Source organism: Alosa pseudoharengus, unplaced genomic scaffold (assembly GCF_046254945.1).
Source record: "Alosa pseudoharengus isolate Yale_2024_CS ecotype anadromous, Long Island Sound unplaced genomic scaffold, YU_APseudo_1.1 YU_APseudo_1.1_scf_12, whole genome shotgun sequence".
Taxonomy (NCBI): domain Eukaryota; kingdom Metazoa; phylum Chordata; class Actinopteri; order Clupeiformes; family Clupeidae; genus Alosa; species Alosa pseudoharengus.
The window spans coordinates 2,511,018-2,536,790 of NW_027468587.1; the positions used below are offsets into that span (position 1 = coordinate 2,511,018).

The 25,773-nt window shown below is 40.1% G+C and overlaps 1 long non-coding RNA gene across 1 annotated transcript; it reads left to right on the top strand.

Annotated features, from left to right (window-relative positions):
- Nucleotides 1-2,760: 2,760 nt before the first annotated feature.
- On the top strand, nucleotides 2,761-24,523 carry LOC143118679 (uncharacterized). The gene is made up of 2 exons (XR_012986198.1): nucleotides 2,761-2,974; nucleotides 23,726-24,523. It is a non-coding gene; the product is annotated as an uncharacterized LOC143118679 (long non-coding RNA).
- Nucleotides 24,524-25,773: the final 1,250 nt, after the last annotated feature.

Sequence of the window (25,773 nt, forward strand, 5' to 3'; positions counted from 1 at the left end):
CAACTGCAGACTAACTGGGCCTCTGACATCCTTCCATCCATCCGTGAACAGTGCACTTCACTGTCTGGTCGAGTGGATCTCTCGGGACAGCCGGACCTAGGCTCTACTCTGCGCAAGATCTACCGGGCCCGCCGAGCTGTTGCTGACCTGCGAGCTGCCTTGCCAACTGCAAACTAACGTTAACGGTGAAGAGCTGCATTCTCACGGAGCAACAAAGTCGCTGTTAAGTCCACCGAATTGCGGATCTACACGATCGCTCAGTACTTTGGACTGTGCTACCATCATCTCCAGACTGCAGTCTAGCAGGCCTAGCTTCTAACGTTAACGTTATCTCCAGACTGCCAGTGAATTCACCGGGTTGGTCAGTTGCTAAAGAACTTTGTTGGCATTGCATCGGTTGTAAAGACACAGCTCTGTGCGCAGTTTTCACGGATCATCATTGCCCTTGGACATTTTCAGGTGGTTTGGAAATTGGACTAATTTTAACATCACTTTTTCCCCTTTTAAAATATATTTTCTTTTTTTTTATTTGTTTATTTGTTTTGTTGTCTGTCTTGTATGTCTTGGTGTCACGGGTGTCACATTTATTTTGTATTTGTTATTTTTTAAATGTATGTCTTGATGTCATGGGCACGCTGGCGACTACGCCGCTCCATCCGGCATCGTTTGTCTTGTTATGTGTCTTGTTTGTTGGAGCGCTTTGGGTTGCACTATGTGCATGTTAAATGCGCTTTATAAATAAATCTGACTTGACTTGACTTGACTTGTCTTGGATGCGCTCAGGCACACACGCACCACCCTTCACTCTCTCTCCCGTTGTGTGCGCGCTACACTCAGATGCACATGCGGTCTCGCATGCGCACTCTTGATTGCTCACTCTAGATTTACGGGCGTCAGGGAGCCGCTATCAATATGCGGAGGACTCCCGGAACTTCCGGGAGACTAGGGATGTCTGAATACTGCGCACATCGAGGAAGCACAATGTGCGCTAATACCGAACTCTCATAAACAGACGCAGCGCACACTGCGCTAGTGTTAGTAAATCTACCCCTCAGTGACATCGCTTTGAGCACCTTTAAGCCAAAGTGTTAAGTTGTAGGTCTGATTTGTCCTAAAATGTAGTCGTATTCATGAAATATAACCCCCCACCTCCTTCACCCTACATGCTAACATGAAAAACTCAAGAATGTGGGGCTACTGGTTTGAGATTAGAAGATTGTTAGTTATTGCAACCCCCATCTACAAGTTGCCCGTGCCACCCATCCCGTCAGTCCATATCTTAAATCCAATGTGGCCCTTCAGCCAAAATAATTGCCCACCCCTGATATAATACAACTCTTCCGAAAATATAAGTGCAAAAGACTTATGGATGAGTAATGGACTATATGCAAAAGCAGGAAAACCAGTTCCTCTCAATAGTATTCCAACCCACTTTCAAGCCGGTTTGTCATTTGTCATTATCCCTTTGGCTTGGTATGTGTATCACTGGTTTAAAGCTCTGTAGTGGAATGCAAACTGGTGTACGCCTGCGTGGGAACACAGGTCTCACAGGTGTAATGCACACTGGTGTACGCCTGCGTGGGAACACAGGTCTCACAGGTGTGGTAGGTTCATTACGGAGGACTGACTCCACTGAAGACACTCCCTGCAATCTTGACATATGTCAACGGTCATTGTGTCACCCAGCCGAATCCTGTTCGGTAGGTCAATGGTTATTGCACCCAGGAGATAAGATTAGACATAACTCGTGGAGACAGAAGTCATAGAAGGTAATGCCACTCTTACAACTACAGCTCATGCTGTCTCCTTGCTGCCCTCTGGTGCTAATAATGAAGAACGTTCCAGTACGGTTCATTATGGAGCAATAAGGGGCAAATATTCCCATGTGCGTAAGGGTGCGTAGGGAGGACCTACTCCAAAATCCGGGTGTTCCTTATGTATACAACTGTTGCACGCATTCTGCTGTTGACTTAAGCACTTTTCACTCAAGTGTTTCTGAGGGCTGTATTAACACTTTGAGTGCCAAAAAATTTGTTTTTAAATTACGAAAATAGACACTCTAACACACCTTATGTGCGATTTTGGGAACTCTTTGATGAATAGAACTGAAATAGATGAGGATCGAAAACTCATGAAAACGCACAATCTGGACATTTTATCTGGACATTTTATCATAACTTATCATAACCCCACTAGGAAAGTCAGACCACAACCTCATTCATCTTCAGCCATTGTGCAAGCCAAAAGTACAGAGGCTACGGTTGCCACACACACTTTGAGAAAGTGGACACCAGAAGCAGATGAGGCTTTGAGAGACTGTTTTGAGTCCACAGACTGGAGGTCACACATTGCACAACTGACTACCTGAACTTCTGTATGGACATTGTTGTTCCCATGAGAACTGTACACTGCTTTCCAAACAACAAGCCTTGGATAACCAGCAATGTCAAGTCCCTTCTCAACAGGAAAAAGATGGCGTTCAGAGAGGGGGACATGGCAGAGCTGAGGCGCGTACAGCAGCACTGAGGAGGGAGATCTGGACAGGGCAAACCAGTTGAACCACTTCTACAACAGGTTTGACTGCCCTGCTCCTGGGAGGCTATTCTGCAAAGACATTAAAGCAGAAACTCACAAGTTCAATGGATGCAAGAATGGATGAACCTTCACTGACAGGTTTGACTGCCCTGCTCCAGCTCCAACAGCAGTCCCCCCCCCCCCCCCACCGCTGACTCCACGTCTACACAAAGCCTCTTTCACACCTTTAACAATACCGGTAAATAAAAAAACTTGCATGTACACACAGAGGTGAAAGCGGCTAAAAGTGCTGTAGTGCATATGCCAGACCAGTCGACCAGAATCAGGCTTCACATTTAATTTGCGTAGAAGACAAAACATTGTTGAAACATGGAATAAGGAGACTACAGACAATTCGGGTTTCAATTCAACTGTTAAACTAATAAAGTTCATTTTCAAGGTATGTGACAGCTATGTGGAATGTCAAATGCTTACGTATTGCATAAGGTCTGAGCACCACTGGAGAAAACATTAACATGTGTTAGTCATAGATTGTAGTAAGCTAATGTTTAACTAAGATAAGCTAACAGTGTACTAACTTAGCCACAAAAGGCTGATACATTGTGCACATAAATCATGACAGGGGAAAGAAAAAAAACATTTTAATATGATAAACAAATGGTTTGGTTTGTTCTGACAAGCAGCATGTCACGTCGAGTGCAGTGGCTGAGTTGAGGGGTGGGGCTATGTCGTCGTAAAATCGCCGGCTCTGCCGTCTACATAGCAAAAGTTAGCCGGTGGTTTCAAAAAATCCCACTTCGAAACCCGTTTACAAAAACTTCTGGTTACAGCCTCCTAAAATGCCGGCGTTGTGTACACGCAAGGCCTAACCAATAACATAAATTCAACGGTTTAAAAAAACCCAGTGTTGTGTAGACAGGCCGTCAGACACTGCTCTTGCTTGCTTGCCTGCCCGGTTCACACCACCAGTCTACAGCCACCAGACACCCTTCACCCCCCCCCCCCCCCCCCATCATCATGGCAGATCAAGTTAGAGGACAGCTGAAGAAACTCTGTCCTAGGAAGGCAGCCGGGCCTGACAGAATGTGTCCAAGGCTGCTTAGGGTCTGTGCTGCTGAACAGGGGGGAGCCACTGAAGCACATCTTCAACCTGGGTCTCCTTCTCGGAAGAGTCCCAACACTGTTGAAGACATCATGTCTCATCAGGGACGTGCACAGGGCAGGCCTAAAGTTGCCTTGGCAACAGCCCGTCTGCCCTCTTTGATTGAGTGATTTAATTTTAGTGATTAAAGTTAGGGTAAGGCTATTTGCACCCCTGGTACAATTAGTAGTGTATGCTATTCATACCCTGGTGCAATTAGAAGTGAATTCTATTCGTACCCCGGTGCACACAGCAATGTGTTCTATTAATACCCCGTCTGGTACAAATATCAGTGTATGCTATTTGCACCCCTGTGCATTTATTCTGGCATATTGATCACACAATGATATAATAAAAAAATTAAAAAAACAAGTAACATGTTTTTGTTGTTATGTAACAGGGTGTGAATAGCTCAGCTGTGTAATTGACACTGAATAAGGTATGCTGTTTGCATCAATGTATAGTTAGAAGTGGATGCTATTTGTACCCTGGTGTGTATAGTAGGCCTAATGTATGCTATTTACACCCTGGTGCATGAACTAGCTAATTGTTGCAATCAAAACTTCCGTTTGAGAACCGATTGCTTGTTCAAATTGCGCGCCTTCTCTCCAGAGTCGTTGGTACACATACGCACTCACTCTGCCAAAATGCATCATGCAGGAATTGAACCCCAGTCTCCCTCATGCTTAACTGCATCTGTGACCATTGTACTATCTACTTCCACAACAACAGGGTGTTTGCAGGTAAACTTATAGTTTATAAGTCTGAGCGTCATATTCACGAAATTTCTGTTAGTCTTTCTCAGTCGCTTTGGTGCTATTAGTTCAACCTCCACAATATTTAATCATTTGTAGCAATTTCTCCCTCCTCTGAACAAATTGCAAATGCTTTTGAACATGTATCAGTTACTTTGTCATGTCAGTCAAAATGAACTATACTTATGGATGCTGAATAGTCGTTCCCAATAAAACTAATAGTCTTCATTTCATTGCTTGAGTCATTACATACAAAATTGGTGAACTAGTTATCAAATTCTGTTACAATACTGTAGAATTGCAAAGAGCATATGCAGTAAAACTGTGAAACATACATATTCAGTGTCTTGTGCTCACTTACTCCCCTAACTACAGCAATTTGTAACTTTACTGTAGTTTTCAAATGGCTGTACAAGTACTGTATAGTGCTGTCTTGAGCATCTTCAGGTAGTGTCACCGAGTTCTGACCTTTTTTTTGCATGGGAAAACACTGAGAGCATAAACTGTCATAATGAAAACATGATAAAGCCATTTGACTATCTTGTTCATAAACAATGGTGTCAAGACTTCTCATTTGGATGACACTGGCAGTTTCATTGACATAAATACTTGCTTTTGAGGAATGGACTATCCATTTTGAGCAAGTGACGCAGGTTACAGTTTTTTTTGCAGGTTACAGTTTGCACTAATTGTCTTGAGAAATGCACTAACTGCTATGCAAATGTTGATGTGAGAAAAGCACCAAAGCGACTGAGAAAAACTGTACTTAACAAACTGACGGTTGTATGTGTTCACTGAACCAAGATTATGAAAACAAACTTTTTAATCTAAAACTTGAACAGATATTAGTGCCAGAACCTTTCAGAATTTTTCACTTTCTGCTGACGAAAAAACAAATGTCATGTTTTTTGTACACGTGAGCAACGTCTTTTTGTTGTTATCTCACAGGGTGTGAATAGCTCAGCTGTGTGGCCAAGGCTATTCGTACTAGGGGTGTAAATAGACACTCTGTTGAAGTTATCCGTTGCTACGACAGATATCCATCAACTTATTTCCGTATCATTGTAGTTCTTCTGATGACAAAAAACAAACTATCACTTTTATTTTGAAACTTGTCTTCGAGGTTCTCCTGCTTCTGACATTCACTCCATTTTTTGGTTTGGTTAATTTCTTGAAACAGAAATTGCATTCTCAAAATAACACGGACAAACCTCCAAACCACTTGACAATCAGTTGACAACAGAATTGAATTTTTCATTCATTTAATCAAATTGCAAATGTTTTAATACATGTCTCAAAGTCTCAATACATCTTTGCAAATGATTAAGTAGGCTACAGGTAGCCTACATTTAGCACAATTTCCAAGTGAATAGTGTCACGGCCCCTCTACCATGGGTGCCTGTGCCATGGCCATTGCCCTGCTTTACTGCAGGGGTCCACCGGGGCACTAGGTGTCCCTCTCGTCTTGTGTCTTACAGGCTTCCTGATTGTTACACCTGGGCCCGGGTGTACCTTTATAGCAGGGGTGGGCAACTAATTTCCCCAAGGGGCCACATGACAAACTGGGACTGTTGAGGAGGGCCGGACCCAAAATACCGAATTCAAGTCTGAACTCAATTCTGTCCAATTCTATTCTGTTCTTGTATAACATTAAGTAAATCATATGGTTTTGTTTTCTACTTGTAAGAACAGATGAAAATGTGAGGGAGACAAAGGAAAAACAGCAATAGGCTATTTAATCTATGTCCAGTATTTAATCCTCATTCTCGAAAATGATTTTTTGACATTTACATTTTTTTTTTCAGTTTTCAAAGACTGATATAAAAAAAGTACTACAATATCTATATAATTAGGCTAGGCCATGAAAATGTGAAGGAGTCAGTACAACCCTGTTGTACCACCATTTCATCAACACTCAGCAATATTTCATCATTAAATCATTACGATCATTAAATTAACTCTATGCAGAATTAGACTATGAAAATGTGGAGCAGACAATAGTAGGCGGTCATTAGTTAATCAACATGCACAAAGAAAACTATTTTAAAAATGTAGGCTATGTTTTTGCTTTAACTAAACAAAACTGTGATTGGTCAACTCGACCTGTGTGCTGCATTGTGTCGACGCAGAAGCATAAATTCTATTCACCAGCACAATTCAGTGAGGGTGTTTACAGCGTATGCATCCACGCACAAATGTATGGGCGTACAGATAGCAGTCGCTTTCAAAATAAAAGCAACGATATTGATTTGCGTGCATTATCTCTATGCTAGGCTCTATTTGTTCTTTCACGGACCTTACGCGGGCCGGTCAGGGAAAGCCCACGGGCCGGATGTGGCCCGCGGGCCGTATGTTGCCCATGTATGCTTTATAGGCTAGCCTGTGGGAGTGTCTTGTCTCTTCCCCGCTCACTTCGCCAGTGAGGGCTGTCTGGGTGGCTTGACTGCAGCAGGCCCAATTGATGGCTGAGGCGTCTTCTGCTTTTGTTTTGTTACTTTCTTTTTTGTAAATATCTTTTTTGTAAATAAATTATTGTCTTATTTACGCTAACCCCTCGAGTTGTCTCCCTATTTGCCATGGTCTTGAGCCAGATCGTGACAATAGATCTTGTTGATCTAAACTGATTGTCGATTCTCAGTCTAATGGTTGTTCTCTCCAAAACATGTCAGCATCATTTCATTGTATAAGTCATCACATGCACATGCAGTCTATTCAATTGTCAAAATTAGTCAAGAACAGGACAGCCAGGAGGGTGAGGACAGCGACCAGTGAAGAACTGTTTGTTATGTTTACACATCATATGTTCCCAGATATGGGTACATCCTGTAAAAGGAAGAGCATGTAGGCTATAGGCTAGATGGCCATTACAATGACCAATATCTTACTTAAATGAACTAGCTGAATAACACAGGTGACCACTTCTGCATAATTTCATGGAGTGCTGTACACACATTTTTGACCATTTCTGAACTGTGAAATGTAGCATATATGTTTTGTGGTTGTGAACTTATTGCAATATCACCATAACTATTTCACCTGTGTGTGCATGGTTATAATTCTGAAGTGCAAAATAGTTTAGGCTACAGCACAAATATTTCCATACAAATAAGCAAGTCTGACCTCTGAATTTATTTTGAAAGTGCTCCCGATTGATGGATTTAAAAGTTAAAATATACCAACATTTCTTAAATTCTTACAAAACACCCTTAGGACGACACAGCATCAGATGAACGCAGGTTCAGGCCGAGGTCCTATAGATCCCTTTGATACCAATGTTAATTCAACTCTGGGACCCTGGTCCCTACACCTGAGAACCACTGATGTTTTTTTTTTTGCTGTACGGTAATAATGCTGAATGAGCCAAAAAAAATGTCCTATGTAGCCTACGCACCAAATCTCACTACAAGGGTTTTTGAAAAGTTGGCAGCCCTGATTATGACTTTGCAGTGTTTCACTGTTCTGCATGGCTACGTCAGTAGCTATCTGCTCCGGATTGCCAGGTTGCCACTAATCAGAGTCTGATTCAGTGTAGTCCACGTAAGATGGGATGACCAACGCCATCTCCCGTCAGCCTGGAAGGATACTTAAACCATAACTATTTTCTTGTCTAGTTAGAGCATCTGATGGATCTTTAGGTAAAGTCATGCTGTCTCTCCCTTGATGCGCATCATTGTAAATAAACTCTGTTCCTGATTTTTCATACTATTGGTCTGACTGGGTCTCTATTAAATCTATGGTATCAAAATTACCATCACATCATAACCACGCTGTGCTAATTTGTTAAAAACTGTTGTATTCAAATTAATTCTGCAAACCTACCCACCACAAATGGAATTCAATTCTGTGGGAAACACTGGTTTATGTGTTTATATAGCAGTATATTATGCAGTATACATTTTCTTTTTACTCTGATGTATGGAAGTTATTTTATGTGTGTAATAATAGTTAAAAATGTTCTGTGCAATGTGTGATGTCAAACCTTGGAGGCTACTCTTACCATAGAATCCTTTTTTTCAGTTTTAAACACAATTGTATTCCGTTAGCTAGACAAAGTAGTACAGTAACCATTGTCAGTGAAGGACTGGGCTAAGACTGAAGTGGACATGAGGAATATTTCAGCCACAGTGACAAAACATCTAAACATTTTGACTTGCAGTGCTTACACAATGACACAGAGATGATGCATTTTGGGGCACTGGCTATTTATATGAGAAAGAAGTTTAGTTTTGACACATGAGTGAACTGTTTTGGGAGAGATTTGAGATTTTGCAGATGAACCATGTGTTGTGCTGAACCATCCAGGTTATTTACGCCAAAGCACCAAGAGACATCCGGTCTGTTTCATGAAATGAGGCAAAGCAATTGAGAAGGATCTTTGCACTTGCCTGGTACTGACTCTTTATGTGGGAGTTTAGTTTTGAAGCATGAGTGAACAGTAAACAAGTAAACTGACTCTTTATGTGGGAGTTTAGTTTTGAAGCATGAGTGAACAGTAAACAAGTAAACTGACTCTTTATGTGGGAATTTAGTTTTGAAGCATGAGTGAACAGTAAACAAGTAAACTGACTCTTTATGTGGGAATTTAGTTTTGAAGCATGAGTGAACAGTAAACAAGTAAACTGACTCTTTATGTGGGAGTTTAGTTTTGAAGCATGAGTGAACAGTAAACAAGTAAACTGACTCTTTATGTGGGAATTTAGTTTTGAAGCATGAGTGAACAGTAAACAAGTAAACTGACTCTTTATGTGGGAATTTAGTTTTGAAGCATGAGTGAACAGTAAACAAGTAAACTGACTCTTTATGTGGGAATTTAGTTTCATGAGTGAAGAGTTTTGGGAGAGACATGAGCTATGGCGTTGTGATAAACGGAAAGACTGTTTTGCCAAAAGATCTTATAGTTTTGATAATGTAATTTCTGTTTCCAAACCAATGGAGAAAAACTGTAACATGGCTTTAAAAGGGTCCTGGCTGGGATAAACGTGTTCATTGGGCTACTATTACTAGTGCATAATCATATGAAAACCATTATCTGAGTAGGCTATTGTGACTATCACTACACAGAACATGAGTAATGTTACAGGGCTCAGGCGTGGCCGGACAGTTTCATTTCTGAAAATGGAAAATGGGTGATGACCCCTCAAACTGTCTGTGCTCGTCCCTGTGTCTCATCCCCTTCCCCAAGAGGCCACACCCAAATGAGCTCAATGACTTCAAGCCAGTTGCTCTAACATCACACGTGATGAAGACCATGGAGCGCCTGGTTTTGGGGATACTCAGAGCACAGGTACGCCATGCACTAGACCCGCTACAGTTTGCATAGTGGGCATGGACGATGCCATCACATATCTCCTACACAGGACCCATTCTCACCTAGACAAGGGGAAAGGTGTTGTGAGAATCATGTTCTTTGACTTCTCAAGTGCTTTTAACACCATCCAACCCCTCAGACTGGGTGACAAGCTCCTGCAGATGGGTGGGGATGCTCACCTGGTATCCTGGATTGCAGACTACCTGACAGAGCGGCCACAGTTCGTCAGACTGAAGAACTGTCTCTCTGACACTGTGATCAGCAGCACCGGAGCTCCACAGGGAACAGTGCTCTCTCCCGTCCTGTTCACCCTGTACACGTCTGACTTCTGCTACAACAGAGTCCACATGCAGAAGTTTTTTCTAGACAATACTGCAATTGTGGGGTGTATCAGGGATGGGCATGAGGAGGAATACAGGAGCCTGGTGGAGGACTTTGGTGCAATGGTGCAAACTCAACCACCTACAACTCAACACTGCGAATACCAAGGAGATGGTGCTGGATTTCCGGAGGTCTAAGCTGCTCTGCTGCCAGTCACCATTGAGGGGGTCAATGTGGAGGTGGTAATCACTTACAAGTAGCCTATCTGGGGATACATCTGGACAATAAACGGGACTGGTCAGCCAATACTGAAGCACTCAACAAGAAAGGGCAGAGCAGGCTGTACTTCCTGAGGAGGCTGCAAGCTCCTCTGGATGTTTTACCAGTCTGTTGTTGCCAGCGTCCTCTTCTATGCTGTGCGGAAGCACTAAGAAGAGGGATGCTGGACGACTAGACAGTCTGGTAAGGAAGGCTGGCTCTGTCGTGGGAGCTGAACTGGCGTCACTTCAATATCAGACAAAAGAACCCTGAACAAACTAATCAACATCTTGGACAATGACTGTCATCTAATCCACAGCACTATCATAAAGCAGAAGAGCCTGACCAGTTGGAGACTATGCTCACTGCCATGCGCAACTGACAGACTGAGGAAGTAATCTGTACCCAGGGCCATACAACTTTTCAATGCTTCACTTAAAGGAAGAGGAGAGTTAGACTTATCTGCATAGTCGATCTGCCTCCACACCTCCCTCTACACTTATACTTCCGTGACCTTGGATTGTACTGACTGTCCACTGTGTTACTGCTTACACTGCGTTTTTGCCAGACAACGCTGGATGAGTCCACCTTTACACTAAGGGCTTCTACACACTGACCACCTAGTTTTGGTTTTGACGCTAAATAGGCTTGGTTGTTGATTGGTCACTGGGTGAAATCCCCTTATAGCAATCGAAACTCACACCTCGAAATTGAAGTAATTAAAACAAACTTAGATCAAGAGTAGTGGGAGCAGTCATGAGATACTACTAGCAAACAGTCCAGTTATCTCTCCATACACTCAAAACTGGATCTAAATCTTACCTGAGTGGCCGACAGTGTGTGACGGACAATAATACACCTCTGAAAATGTATAAATAGTTTATCCGCCTCTTATTAGAGTTTATCCACTTCTCAAAAGAGTTTATTCACCAATCACAGCTTTTAACATTCAATACAATATGTACACTCATCAGCAGTCTGGGAACCATTAAATACCACTGCTATAAACATTGGACAGTAACCTCCATCATCATCATGTTCTGAATGCCTTTTTTTTAAAAATCTGATACCGCATGGCACAGTCTACCTTATTGTGATCACAGGATTCATAGTTTACCCACCTCTTATTTTACCACTACACCCCTGAATGTCACCATTTAAAGCATGCACACTGGGAGTACCACAAGGGTCAATTTTAGGGCCGCTGCTATTCAGTAATGACTTGGATTTGTTTGCAGTAATTTAAACCAAAAGTGATTAATGCTGGCATTGTTATTGACATCAGCGCTGCCGTTAAGCCACGAGACAGACAAGAAATCTTGCGATACCCTGAAATTCGTCTAGGCTATATATTTTTTCCAACTTAGATAACACAAATAATGACACATATTGGTCGGTTGCTGAAGGCAATGACAATGCCAGCATTAATCACTTGGTTTAAATTAGAAAAATGTCGACATAGGCCATGGCAGAGAATTTCTAGGGGTTGGGGTGTTACACGTTGCCACTGTTTCCACCAGTGATATGTATCGCTATATCAACACCATTGTTGGAACTACTGTGTTCGAATGTCGGAGGTAGCGAATTGCGACACAGATACGATGCTTTCTGGACACAGGTGTTGCAACGCCGTTGTTTGGTCGCAAGTTGCGTCGTACCACGGCTGTTGAGCAACGTCGTTGCTAACTTTTCTAGAAACGCGCCCCAGGTTCATTTCTGAAATTAGTCCTACTACTAGAATACCGTAGGCTATGCATTATTTATGTTAAGCGTGAAATAAATGAATGGCACAAATGAATCATTTATTATCACTTATGCTTGATCACCCTCAAGCACATTGGACTTTCTTAATTTAACTTATATAGTGTATTTAGTATTTAGTTTTGTTAGTTTCTTATCTTATCTTCTACTGTCTTTATTGTACAGTGGAGTTTAGTTATATGTTTATACTTATACTAATGTTTACCATTTCTGTTGTAAGTGCATGTTGTGTGTTATGTCTGTATGCTACTGAGACCCTTGAATATCCCCTTGAGGATCAATAAAGTATCTATCTATCTATCTATCTATCTATCTATTTAAACTAGGCTAAAGGGCACTAAGTTTCACTTTCGCTATCACTGCGAGAAAATAGGCTACAATATGGAAAATACTTCGAAGTTCCCTGAGGCTCCCTCGAATCGGCTCCAACATTTAATGGGGTTTCCTTCCTATACTACACCTTTCCACCCAGTTTTGTGAGAATTGTACCAGTAGCTTTTGCAATATTGTCGAAAAATGCTGTTACATCTGAAGGATACGGCCGTCCCATCCATTTTCAGTACAGAGGCAGAACAGTGTTCATCATCCATGCCTGTAAGTATAATTTCTATCCTTCCTTAGGTTATACCAGAGACGGTTGATAAAGCATTGTATATTAAGGATCTTTGGTTATACGTTGCTAACGTTATAACTGAAACGTTAGTCCGACTCACATTGTCGCTTCCAGTTTCATTGTATAACTTCATTAGGCTGCCGTTTCACCCTATTGACAATATGACGACTTTACCTTTTACCGTTACCTATCAGTCGGCATGGGTTGGCACACTCCACACTCACACCACCAGTTCTTGTTTGCTCTCGTTCGCTCATCCAACTCGCCTTGACCAGTCGCAACGTCCTCTCTTCCCAGATCCAAAGCTCGCAACTCCTCTTCAGTGAACTCAGGTTCGAAAAGGTAGGGTCTTGGATCTTGGTAGTCGAAGTCATCATCTTCGTCTATCGTGTAATCTTCCATATTCATCGCCATTAGAACTCTTAGAGAAAGCCCACCTGTCAGTGTCAGCCTAGTAGCAGAGAACTTGGTAGTCACGCTGGTGTATTGCCGGAAGTTGAGGGTTTACAGATGCTGCGTGATGTCTTTGCGCCTGGCAGCGGTGCTTTGCCGGTGCTATGCCCGAAAATAGTTCCAAATCTAAATTGGTCTTGTAAATCCCTTCGTGTTAATTTGCATTGATATTTGTACTCGATGTGAATGTACAGGTTACGAGAAATAATTATAAAAAATCTTGAGTTATTTGATTCACTTTTGCAACGACATGCTAGCTGGCAGCGCCGGATTACAGCGACTACGCTAAGCTAAAGCTAACCGGGCCGTTTCTAGATTAGGACAATGGCTGGGTCGGCTATAAAACGCTTTGGCTCACTCATCCAACTCTAGGGACTGCGGGGAGAGACCCAATTTCACCTAGGGGTGGCGTATTCCTTTAAGGCGCCCTGCCCTATGCCAGCCCCCACTGGAACCTTTTACCAATAGAATCTTCCCCTTGTTGACTTGCATGAGCTCAGGTCAGTGAGGCCTGCAGGCCATAAATGGGTCAGTGACATATAAGGGTTGGTAAGATGAGAAAATTAAAAATATGTTTAAACCTTTAAAACAAAACATGCCTGAGATTTGCTATAGTGTATACTTTGTATTTCTGTTGTAATTATATTATTTAATATGACGTGTATACCAGGGCCGTAGTCACCATAGACATTGAGGGGGACGTGTCCCCCCCAATATTCAAATATGACCAAAATGTCCCCCCCAATATTCGGACATAGAAAAATAAAGAAAGAATAAAGCGCTATACTAGGCCTACAGGAAACCAACACGTATCTGAAATGTAATCAAACGTAAATAACGCACAAATTAGTGACAGAGTAGCCTACACACCTGAGTGGTTTGTCCTGGTGATTTTCCGTTTTTCGTTAGTGGCGTGTGCGCTATCAAAAAAAGCTTCCATTTACTGCACCCTACTGCGGTGAGGTAGGGCTGTCAACAATATCGCAAAAGCTACCGGTACAATTTCCACAAAACTTCTTGGAAAGGTGTAGCACAGGCTGAGGAAATCCCATACATGTCTGGAGCCGATCAGACTGAAAGGGAACATTTTCCATATTGTAGCCGATTCTCGCAATGATAGAGAAAGTGAAACGTTTTATTTTAAATTATGAATTTGTGCAAGCCTGTGTCATTTCTTTCACGTCTTTCAACATAAATAATGCATTCATATGCTAGTAGTAATGCCAGAAATTACCGTTTATAGGCCTCTTAGAAATTATTGTTGCATCTTGCATATTATTTAGATGCGCACTCAATCGCGCATCCATGCAGGCAAAACGTGATCAAATGTGGCGACGTTTACAATACGTGATAGCCTACAGTTAATGTGAATCGCGAACAATAACCAAAGAAAGGAATTTGCACCTCCATTCACCAATTAAAGGCTGTAGTAGGCCTAGTGTTTCTACATGTTGGCACAAAACGTAATTTCTGTCAGAAGCCAGTCTATAATGCATACAGGGGTAACATGAGGTGAGTCAGACAGAAGAGGGGCCTGTCTTAGTAGCCTATTCCTGAATCCTGTCCCTTTCAAACTACGTTAAAATTGTGTGATTAGCCGCCAGCATAATAAAATCTAAATTAAAAGACACAATCTTATTAGGCTCCAAACCTATGAGTCTAAGCCTTAGTTTAAAAAAATCTTCAGGTGTAAGTAATAAGTCAAAGAACCACTTGGAGTCACAGGTCCAGGGATGGACCAGTGAAGTTGCTTCTTCTCCACCCTTCTCTTTTCACAAAACTCACCAGAGGGGGGGGGGGGCATCTGTGTCCAGGGGTTCATAATCCATCCATGCCATGCCTATGTCCGTCAAAAGTTTGGAATAACCTAATTGACTGACCTAACTAACGACTTGTTTGTGATTTTTAATAATATTTTTTCATGTTAGGAAATGTATTGAGATTCTGTTTGGGGGTCCCTCAGACCCCACCACAGATTTGGTCCCTCCCAATGTTGACATCATGACTATGGCCTTGGTGTATACTATTTTTTAACAAAAGATAGAACTAACAGCCTGTTAAATTGTCAAATGGTGTAACCACAAAAATGACAACTATCTAATATGTAACACCTCCTAGAGTTCATGCAATTGCTCTCATGAAATTATTAGTTTATTTTGTAATATCCTATGAAAATATGTTTTATTATATTTATTTCTAAATTTAAATTATATGGGTTTTTCATTGTACTGAGCAAGACCATATGCTATAAACATTTTGTTTTATGTCTATTCTTTGACCATTTGAGTAAAAATGGTTTAAACAACCATTATTACAGTGAAGTAGAGTATTAAATCATTATCCATATTAACTTTTTTGTACATTATTAGTCTTTTAGACAAAATACTGGTTACACCAATTGACATAAATCGGTTACACCAATTGACCATAAAACGTTTATAGCAATAGGACAAGAAATTGATACAGAAAATAGGCATCAAGGTAAACTGAGTTGGATATTTTGATATGTATTCATGTCATTCATCATATTCCATATCAAATATCATTTCATAACATCAATGAAGAAACTTGTGTTATATTTGATTTCAGATCAGTTCAAATACAATTTCAGTCTATACCCATTATTTTCAAAGAGAGTGAGATAAAGGGCCCTATTTCCGCGATGAAAAACATGGCACAAAGCGTATTATTATTCTGACGCAAAGTTTTTTCCTATCTTACACTTCACCTTTACTAAATAATGCGCCCAGGGGTGTGGAAATTACCGACATAAGGTGTGGTCTGGCACATGATCTAAAAATCGCTATCTTACATCTAAAAATCATTACGCCACTGACCAAGAAAAGTCTGGTCTATAGCGAAAGGCGCATATGAAACACAACTGAAGATGCACTGTCATGAGATGTAAGCAGCAATTCCTCTGCAGAATAAATGTCCTTAAGTTATTTATTCAGTCATTCGAACATTATAGGGGGAAGTGTTGCTTTTTCTTTTGCTGGTAACCCATTGTCAGTCAATAGTGAAAGTAATTAACTGTGTATAACTGTTTTGTCGTTGACTATGACACCACGGTGAAGTTAGTTTCACTTTGCCTATAGTTCAGTTAATGTGCAGATGTTTGTAGCTTATACTCTGCTAGGTTTTAGTAAAGAATGGCTTAGTGGAATACCTGTTCCATACGGTCTTGCGTACAAGTACAAATACACTGCTGACTATCAAAATACTGATGCGATGTTTGATGTTGCCCTGCTTGCTGTTAAAGGGAATGACAGATGTCCTCCTCATTAGTTTAAAGGATGTTAAGCCCAAAACACACCCATAACTGATTAAGAAATATAAGAGCCACCTTTTTGCGCCAGGCACCTGACGTTTGATAATAAAACCACCCCAAATGTGGACTGGACAAACCCCTAAATGTATTTACGCTATTCGCTAGTGACCATGCATGTTAGATTACTAAAATAGGGCCCAAAGTGTGTGTGAGAGAGAATAAGAGTGAGTGAAAGAGTGGGTATGATCATTTCTTAACAACCAACCAACAGCAGGATCTGCGTTCACTTGCACTCTGTGGTGAGACAAGTTTTCCTTGCTTGTAAGGGGCATCCATTGGGGGACAAGAGGTACATTTTATATATAATAATAAATGTATTTATATTATTTATTTATAATTAACATACTGTTTACATACATCATAATTAAATATAAAAAAATAATTATGGAAGTTTAAATTTAAAATGAAAAGCTTTGACATTTTAAAAATCGCTTAAATTGCAATCTAATTAAACCATTTTAAAGCTATTGTTCATGCTAAACGGTTAGTCACCATTTAAATTATAAAAATAATATAATTGGCACCTAAAAGTACATGCTCTTGGCCCTGAATCTGACCAAACTGGTCTCAAACAGAAAAGAGTCAAATGGTGTAGCCTAACTGGTTACACCATTTGACATTTTCCATTTTCTATTTCTATGTGTCTAATTTGGGGGCTTGTGGGATTTGCATGTTAATGTTTGTATAGTATTATATATCTTGGTTCTAGGGCAGTGGTCCCCAAACTACGGCCCGCCACCTAATTTTGGGTGCCCCACCCCCCCAAAAACATGTCCGTGGTATATAGCATCTGGCCCGCATGGGAGTAGCCTACAACATCGTCAAACTATAACCTCCATAATTCCCCCATTCATTCTCTATGGCGAGTCTTAACAGTACACATGTAATTTTTTTTTTTGTAACTCTTTTTGTCCCCTGGTGGTTGTTTTGGCGCTGTTTCGCGTTTGCCATCGAAAACGGAATGAAATGTAGGCCTACCTGCAAACAATGTAAGAGGCCTATGCTGACTGCATCATTGCTCAAAGTATTCTACAAGTTTATCAATTATTTGTTAATAACTAACTAACTTCTATTCAAGTCATATTTCTGGGACTTTCTGGGATAATTGTTTCTATTTTTTATTCACTCGTTCAAATGTTCATACAAATTCACAAAGTTCTCATCAGGTGAGTGAAAGTGGTCATTTCAGATGTTTTTGCCAGCACTTCATAAAACTCTCATAGTTTGAGAACTTAGGATATTGCTTGTTCACAACTTGAGCTGTGTATGCAAAGACAGAGTTCAGAGTTCACACATTTTGAATAAAGTACACTTTTGGGACTCCCTGCTAATACTTTTGGGAATGGTTATTTTTGTATTAGTATTATTTCATTTGAGCTACATTTTACACTGATATGGCATGATTGCAATATAAACACAGCTAACAATGGTATTAAATTGCAGTAGCCTATGATTAAATGTAATGGAATATTCAAGGTAGACTGCTGTTGTTCACAGCACTAAGCTATTTATGGTTACTGATATACTCCGAGTCTCTGGCCCTCTCTTAGAGCCAGGCATAGTGAGCTGGCCCTCGGAAGAAAAAGTTTGGGGACCACTGTTCTAGGGGTTCTTAAGAGTAAAACAAAACATGTCTCCATTTTTTCTTGAAGGTTTTAGTGACCCTAATCAAAGGTCAAATTCACAAAAGGTAAAATGTGGTGTTTTGTCCATACCGGTAAACCTTACATTTCTGTTACTGTAGCATAGGTAAAAAGCAGATATTCTACAAGGTAGTGTGCCAAAGTGGTCCACATACACACTATAACACTATAAAACAATTCTTAGGGTGATGAGTGATCTCTTCAGCAAGAAATTATGCTTAAAATGCTCAGAATTGTCAAAAAAATAATACTTAAATGTGATACAAATTGAGACAAAATTGGGGATGGGGCACCAATTTATTCACCATTCACAAACATGCATGCATTTTTAAAGCAGCAGTGTTTGGGGCTTGAACATGGACTGCAGATCACGTTTGTGACCGTCTTCTGTTTTGACCGTCTTCTGTCTATGATCTTCCTTGTCAAAAAAGAAAGGCAAAAAATTGCAAAAAATTGCTCACTAGTGGGGCCCGCCCCACACTTTGAGAACTACTGATCTAGTCAGAGTCGTTCAGCAACAAATGCTGCCAGCACAGATAAAAGTGCTTCTTCTGTCAGAAGCAGACAAAAGAACGTCTTCATGAGGTGTGAACGTTCAACGTGGTAAAAAGAGATACGAGAAGGAATTTGAAAAGCAAGAACAAAAGTTTGGCATAGTTGCATCAGATATTGAGTTGACGACATGTTGTGGACTTCTCCAGCAAACTAGGCTGAGAAACTCAATTATCTTTTTCAAATTCCTTACCCTCGTCGTATCTCTTTTTAGATACTGAAGTAGACTGACTTAAGTGCCGCCGACCCGCCGACCTTCAGTCTCACAAAGTCTCAGACATTGCGAGAAGCAGGGTCAGTTTGCATCCTGCATCCACAGCTGATCATGAAATTGGGAGACCTGAACATCAGTTCCTCCTTGTGCAGTTGGATCCATTACCCCCCCCCCCCCCACACACACACACCCCATTACCCTCCCCCCCCACACACACACAACCCATTACCCCCCCCCCCCACACACACACACACAACCCATTACCCCCACCCACACACACATACACACCCCATTACCCCCCCCCCCACACACACACACACACACATACACACAATACACCTTTTTAATTACTACTTTTAAGTTGAGCTGGCTCTTGAGCATAAGAATTTCATTACTTATAATTAATCTTATGAGTACATGATAATAAAACTACTTGAACTTGATTTTGTGGCCCAACAGACAGGAACATCAGGAGGTCTAGGAAGACTGCATTGTAATTCCTACAACACTGCATGTGCAGTTTTCTCTAAGGAGATTGTCCATGTCTACTTTTTGTTTTCTGTTTTTTTTCTTTGTGCTATGCAGTGTTGTCTTTTCCTTTCTGTATCGTGATAACTGTCAACAAATGACAGTACAACTGTCAACAAATGACAGTACAAACAGTAAAAGCTTAAATGTGAATCCAGTCTCTTGCAATCAAACTCCCATATACACTAAGGTGTAACCTACAATTTACAATAATTGTCATCAAAACTTTAGCCATAGTTTACATCAGAACATCCCCCCAGAGTACACGGTTATATTGACAACATGACTAAGCAATTTGACTGTCTTATCCGTACACAATGACACAAGGGCCTGTCATTCTGACGGCACGGACATGTTCATTGACACAGATATTTACTTTTGAGAGATGAACTAAGGATTTTGAGCAAGAAAGTGGCTTTTGCAGTTAAAATTGCTAAGTGTTTTGCTATTTGTACAAATTGTTTTCAGAAATGCACTTACTGTTTTGCAAATGTCGAGGAGGATTCGAGAAATGTACCAAAGCGACTGAGAAAAACTCTAAAAATTGAACGAGAGTTTCACTCCGCAATAACAGAGTTGACGAATAATTAATCTACTGTTGGTGTATCCTCAATATTTTGTTAAAATTAATGAGAGAAGAAGCTTAACATATCTCACTGCCTTTTCAAAGTTTCCTGTCAGAGGAATTGACATCTCTCTGTGTAGGCGCCATGCTTCATATTCAGTCTGTGTGAATTTTAAAGGAACCATATGTAAGAAATGTATTTCAATTAATCATAAAATGGCCCTGATATGTCACTAGACATTAAGAAATCATGTTCATTTCAAATACTTATATCACTGACAACAGTAGTCCAGCCAGGATATTGCCATTTAAAAAGTGAAGTTGCAGCCCTCAACTGATGTTGATGTTGTGTTTTGTCATGTCATGTTGTGTTTTGGCCTGATGCGCCACCCTCCACCTATCTACTACAGTTTTTCTCAGTCGCTTTGGTGCTTTTTGCAGATCAGAATGAAAATTCTCATAACTATTAGTTCAACCTCCACAACATTTAGTCATTTGTGCACATCATAGTAGCAAATTCTCCTTCCTCTGAACAAATTGCAAATACTTTTGGACATGTATCAGTCTCTTTCATACAATTCTCTGCTGTTTTTTAACATTATCATTTGCATATGTCATGTCAGTCAAAATGAACTATACTTATGGATACTGAATAGTCGTTCCCTATAAAACTAATAGTCTTCATTTCATTGCTTGAGTCATTACATACAAAATTGTTGAACTAGTTAACAAATTCTGTCACAATGCTGTAGAATTGCAAAGAGCATACAGTAAAAATGTACGTATTCAGTGTCTTGTACTCACTTACTCCCCTAACTACAGCAATGTGTAACTTTGTAGTTTTCAAATGGCTGTACAAGTACTGTATAGTGCTGTCTTGAGCATGTTCAGGTAGTGTCACTGAGTTCTGACCTTTTTTTGTATTGGAAAACACTGAGAGAACTGTCATAATGAAAACATGACAAAGCCATTTGACTATCTTGTTCATAAACAATGATGTCAAGACTTCTCATTTTGATGACACAGACAGTTTCATTGACATGAATACGTGCTTTTGAGGAATGGACTATCCATTTTGAGCAAGTGACGTGCTTTTGTAGTTCAACCACTAGGTTTTGCAGTTTGCACTTATTGTTTTGAGAAATGCACTAACTGCTGTGCAAATGTTAATAGTGATGTGAGAATAGCACCAAAGCGACTGAGAAAAACTGTAATCACAAAGTCAGTAGTGTTTCTGCATCCAGGTTGGCAACCTCGAGTCAGGGGGGAGGGGGAGGGCATACACCGCTCTACAGTAATTTGAAAGTGGTTGCAGTACCAGTTTTGGCCACAATCTTACATATGGTTCCTTTAAGTGGTTTTACAACAGAGTTACAGTTTTTCTCAGTCGCTTTGGTGCTTTTTTCAGATCAGAATTAAAATTCTCATAACTATTAGTTCAACCTCCACAACATTTAGTCATTTGTGCACATCATAGTAGCAATTTCTCCTTCCTCTGAACAAATTGCAAATGCTTTTGGACATGTATCAGTTGCTTTCATACAATTCTCTGCTGTTTTTTAACATTATCATTGCATTTGCATTGGAAAACACTGAGAGAACTGTCATAATGAAAACATGACAAAGCCATTTGACTATCTTGTTCATAAACGATGGTGTCAAGACTTCTCATTTTGATGACACTGACAGTTTCATTGACATGAATACGTGCTTTTGAGGAATGGACTATCCATTTTGAGCAAGTGACGTGCTTTTGCAGGTCATCCACTAGGTTTTGCAGTTTGCACTAATTGTTTTGAGAAATGCACTAACTGCTGTGCAAATGTTACAGTTTTTCTCAGTCGCTTTGGTGCTATTTTCACATCACTATTAACATTTGCACAGCAGTTAGTGCATTCACTAGCAGTCATGTTTTCATTATGACAGTTCTCTCAGTGTTTTCCAATGCAAAAAAGGGCAGAACTCGGTGACACTAGCTGAACATGCTCAAGACAGCACTATACAGTACTTGTACAGCCATTTGAAAACTACAGTAAAGTTACAGATTGCTGTAGTTAGGGGAGTAAGTGAGTACAAGACACTGAATATGTACATTTTTACTGTATGCCCTTTGCAATTCTACAGCATTGTGACAGAATTTGATAACTAGTTCAACAATTTTGTATGTAATGACTCAAGCAATGAAATGAAGACTATTAGTTTTATAGGGAACGACTATTAAGTATAGTTCATTTTGACTGACATGACATAAGCAAATGATAATGTTAAAAAACAGCAGAGAATTGTATGAAAGCAACTGATACATGTCCAAAAGCATTTGCAATTTGTTCAGAGGAAGGAGAATTTGCTACTATGATGTGCACAAATGACTAAATGTTGTGGAGGTTGAACTAATAGTTATGATAATTTTCATTCTGATCTGCAAAAAGCACCAAAGCGACTGAGAAAAACTGTAACAGAGTTGACAAGAACTTTGAGACGGACACAAATTATATCTTTTTTAAACTTAAATCTTGCATAATACAGAAAATAGACATTGTATATAACTGATGTTACAACAGTTCATAAATTAATCTCCAAAATAGATCGTTAGACTTGATAACATCATGTTTTGTCAAGTTGAATGCATGAATCTGTAGTCAGAGACAGTCAATAATAAGGAGTGTAGAAGTAATTTAGTTAATATTTTGTGGATAAATTGGGTCTAAAATAAATCTAAAGCATTGTTATTGGTGAAAGGTTGTTTTATAATAATAATAATTGTTCAAAATGAATTCCATAAAGATTATTTTTTTTTGATAATAACTAAATCTTTATCATGGAGATGCGAATATAGAATGACCCATATGGATACAACATTATGATATAAGCCTGTCTGGCATCAAACACACAAGAGCAGAAGGATTTGGAGAAATAAAGCCCAGTGAGAAATTATTTTATCGTTTGAGTGGTGGTGAACATATTTTCATCACAGCAGACAGTAACTTGGCATCTTCATAATATGATAAACCCCAATAAGAAAACAACAGAATTCTGTTGTCTGTCTGTTTGTTCCTACTCGAACAGTAAACTTCTTACAAGCGATAAGACCTGCTCAAAATGCCATTCGCTCTATTAAAAGTTTATGGGCCTTCAAAATGAGTTATTTTAAGGTTATCTTCAGGAGTCATTTATGAATCACATGACTCATTTGGGTTTTGAAGGGCCATGTGTCTTTACTGTTATATTTCAATTGTTTTCTTACCTTTTTACTTTAGAGTTTACAGTACTACCTGTTATAATCAGCCCATATGTCACCTCAATCTGATGAACTTTACGTTATAGTTTTTTCCCCCTATCCTCCTCGTTGAGCACATAGGTTCTTGTAAAGTACTACTTCATTGCATTTGTAACCATTACCTTTTGACTAAATAGATTCTGTACGGCCATACCCCACATTAACCCATGAACTGGAGCTGAGATTGTGGACATTTATTTAGGGATATGGATACAGAAGCAGCACTATGATTATTTTGCATGTGGGTCAATGGCCCACGAGCATTCAAAGTAGGTGAAGATCAAATGGAATACAGCCAAATTGTGTGCTTTGTTGATGCTGTCCATTGATGCAGAACTACATTTCCCTTGTCATCCTGTGCACACATAAAGATAACACTCCAACTGATTACCAGTCTTTAATTGTAAATGGATAAGCTCTAATGGAAAGAACACCTGTGTGTGTGTGTGTGTGTGTGTGCATGTGTTTAGACTCTCTGCCGGTAGATGACTAGACCTCTCTGGCGGAGTTCTCTGCTGTACTGCTCCTCTTCCTGCTGCATGAGGGTTGACAGGGCAGCGCGTCGCACCTGCAGGAGGCGATTGAGTAGAGATAAACACGGATACGAGGATTCACGCTAGCCTATGCAACCACACCTATGGACACCTGCAGAAGGCGATTGAGCAGAGATAAACACGGATACGAGGATTAACGCTAGCCTATGCAACCACACCTACTGTATGGACACCTGTTTCTCCTATTGCATACAAATAAATGAGCCTGGAAACTACACAAGACTTCCTGGGTTGAACAGCAGTTTGTACAGTCATTTACAGGCATCTACGGACAAACATGCATTTCATCTTAACACAATGGCAGGGACATTGAAAAGAAAACCATGTGTATATCCACCTTATTCCTGAGCCAAACAAGTTTTCTGAAATCTGTTTTTCTATTTCCCACCAAAGCTGTGTTGTATAGATTTCAAGTGGTTTCAAAGACAGTGTCTGAAGCATCCTAAGCCATGTAAAAGTAAAAACATACTTTTTCTGTCAGTCATATTTTATATCAAAATATCCCTGTTGAGTGCAAAGTGATATAAGTTGAAGAATATTCAAGTTAGCCTAATGAGTACTGTAGTTTGTGGTGTGTATGTTCAAGTTAAATGTGACTGTAAATGTAATATCTCAATCTTTTCTAATGAAAAATGTTGATCACAAAAAAAAGAAACAGGTTTCAGGAATACGGTGGATAGATATTAGGTAAAAATAAATCAGCGCATCTTTTTACTTGTCTACACATCTTCAGAGTTATTACATCAAAATATGTTTATACATTCTAAGCCATAAAAAAGTTTAAAACTACAGCATATGTCAATGTCAATAATGTCCAATGTCAATAATGTCCAATGTCAATGTCCTTTGAGGGCCCTACCGTGGCTCATGATCACCTCTGATCATGACATCATTTAAAGCTTGATTTCACCAGGCCGGGAGCACATGATGCTGATGCTGTAGCTATGTGGCTTGCCTCATGAGCAGCTGGCCAGGGAGTATAGGCATGTGGGCATTCATATGGCCAGGGAGTATAGGCATGTGGGCATTCATATGGCCAGGGAGTATAGGCATGTGGGCAATGAGCGCCGCTGTTGTTGCAGGCAGCTCACTGCGTCGGGATTAGTGTGTGCTTCACCTCACTGTGTTAGTCAATGAGCCACAGGGGGTCGTCACTACCACTTGGGGGGGCAAATTCTCACTATATTTTTCTGAAAGCTACATATCTCTGGAGTATAAAATGGTATGATAGCAAGTTGGATCTTGTAGCTTTGTGGCTGTACAGGCCTTCAAAGTTGACCTCTGATTTGAAAAAAAAGGAAATTCCGCCTATTGGCTTTTTTTGTTAAAACACTCATAAGAGCCCAGAAAATAATCCAAATCTTATTATTACTGATGCATATGTGGTGTTTGATGTTGGCATACATATTTTGACTAATTATGTGATTTTGCTCTTCATTTTGGTTGATAAAATTCAAGATTTATGTGCAAAAAAAAGCTAATTTGAGTTTTCAGAGCAACATGTTATGGCAATACCTGAATGCAGACCTTATTGATCATTACTGTTCTACCTTCCTTACTTTCAATTGCGAGTTGAAATTAATGTTAAATGATGACATACATAGGTCTGCAGTACAAATGTTTTTTAAATTGTAGCTGAAACGAGTACAAAGGATCTTTAATCTATTCATTGAATTCATCGTCAGAACAGGAGCACAGAGGATGCCATCTCTATGGCACTTCACTCTGCCCTGTCCCACCTTGACAATAGCAACACCTATGTAAGAATGCTGTTCATTGACTCCAGCTCAGCGTTCAACACCATCATCCCATCCAAACTGATCACCAAACTCAGTGAACTGGGCATCAATACCTCCCTCTGTAACTGGATTCTGGACTACTTGTATTGCATTCATTGTGTGTACACTTGAGATAAATAAGTTTGGTTTTTCTTTTATCACATACACATGTATTGGTAGATGTTT